Consider the following 2,318-nt stretch of genomic DNA (forward strand, 5'->3'; position numbering starts at 1 on the left):
GGAGGCGGTGCACAACTTGGGTTTTTTTTAAATAAAAGATTTCCTGAAAGAGATGATCCAACATGACAAAGTACGAGTCACTATTCACATGAAAGCAACCCTTCTTAAACGCTATTGACAAGAACAATGGCCTTACACACGTTTTTCCGTCGAGAAGAGTTTGACGATGCAGTCATGTTTTGGGAAATTTATAGGTAAGGAAGGACTGGGGGGGGGGGGGGGTGGACGCCTTAATTCCCTCTCTCAAAGATAAATAAAACTTCTCCAGCAGTAGGACGTTGCTTCTCTGACTTTACTGCAGTGAATAAAACACCCCTTCTCTCGCCTTTCCGCCTGCCCAGGTTGTTTTGGTTCCATTATATTTATATCTCGTGTCTTTTCTCAATCGTCTGTTAGGCATCCCCCTTCCATTCTTGCCTTCAACCTTTGCCCCCTGAATATGTTTTACGAGTCAATCATGAAGGTTGATATGCCCCCATAAAGTAAGTTCAGTTTCAGTTTCATTATGTTCTTGAAGAGTGTTGGTGTTTTTGCGCATATTGTTGTAAAACGAATACAGGGTATCAATTTGACCTGATACAGGCGAAGGAGAATTATTGGCGAAAGAAAATAGGAAGGACAAATATTTTTTTATCATGTAGATGAGGGGAAAGGGGAAAAGGGGGGGGGGGGTGTCAACAGTAGTCAAATATGGTTGACATCGGAATTAAGCGAGAAGACCGTTCATCTTTCCTGTGAGGCTTTTGGACGTCTTAACCTTCCAGTCATGCAAAACAGAGGTAAACTTTTAGTCCGAGTTGCACACCTTGAACAGCGTGTTAATTCTCCATAGCATGTAAGGCAGCGCCGGTGGAATCAGGCTATCGTCAAAATAATCAAAGTGAAGAAACTTCCGCAAGTTTGTGAATTTTAATAACATTTTTGTTTTTTGGCTTAACACCTTTCACGCCCATTAAAGAACTGATACCTGTGTGGATTTTTCTGAAAAACGTTGATTAAAGGTACAAAAAATAAAAATTTTCCGTTATCACGGACTCTTAAGCTCTGGAAATTACTAATCTTTGGCGGCCATTTACTCATTAATTTTACCTCTGAAAACAGGTGACCCCCACCTTCTTCATTCGCAAAAATATCTCGACTTGTATTCAAGATAAATGGATGTTTTTTTCATCCAAATAAAGACAAGTGAACAAGCTTTAAGATGATACCAATAACTCTACATGCCCAAAAATTGACGAGAGCCTGATTCCACCACGCTGCCTCACATATGCCCAAAAATTGACGAGAGCCTGATTCCACTGCGCTGCCTCACATATGCCCCAAAATTGACGAGAGCCTGATTCCACCACGCTGCCTCACATATGCCCAAAAATTGACGAGAGCCTGATTCCACCACGCTGCCTCACATATGCCCAAAAATTGACGAGAGCCTGATTCCACCACGCTGCCTCACAACAATAACACCAATAACAACAAAAATAACAACGACAATCACAACAACAACTACAGCAACATCAGCAGCAGCAACAACAACAACAATAACAACAACAACAACATCAGCAGCAAACAACAAAACAACAACATCAGCAGCAGCAAACAGCAATAACAACAACAACATCAGCAGCAACAACAACAACAACAACAACAACAACAACAACAACAACAACAACAACAACAACAACAACAACAACAACACTTGGGGGTATGTAGACATGGTTCTGAGGCCGAAATGACAACAGAGTGTCTGGAGGAAGGTAATTCTATTGGCCTCTTCAGTCAATACTGTCTTCTTTAGAGCCACCCTTACCACAGGCTAGGAGTAGGAGCTCATTTGGAAAAAAGAAGTGTTCACTTGTTAAGTCAAATTCTCTGGATATTTTTGAAAAAAAGACCTGGACCAAAACTAAGCTAAGCAAGTAGACCAACACTGACTACACCAATCCACCTACACAGAAAAGTTGAATTAACTCTTGTAATTTTAGTCTTTTCAAGGAAAATTGTATATTGCATAAATCGCAAGATCTTAATGCACATGGTGTATTGTCCATTGTGCAGCGAGGAACTCTAAGATTTTGGGCACTGGCTGCAGAGATATCCCGCTTCGGAAGTCCGGCAGTGGCATCTCTTTGGGGAGGATTCAGGGAGGTTGGACTGACTCACCGCCTCACACGCTACACAAGAGAGGCGGTGGCCCTGGCGAAGAGCACGCTCTTCGGGGCTCCAAACATTTCGAAAGGGTAAGCTATCACACGCACATACGTTTATATACACACACACACACACACACACACACACACACACACACACACACACACACA

Source organism: Aplysia californica, unplaced genomic scaffold, assembly GCF_000002075.1.
Source record: "Aplysia californica isolate F4 #8 unplaced genomic scaffold, AplCal3.0 scaffold00702, whole genome shotgun sequence".
In the NCBI taxonomy this organism is placed as follows: Eukaryota; Metazoa; Mollusca; class Gastropoda; order Aplysiida; family Aplysiidae; genus Aplysia; species Aplysia californica.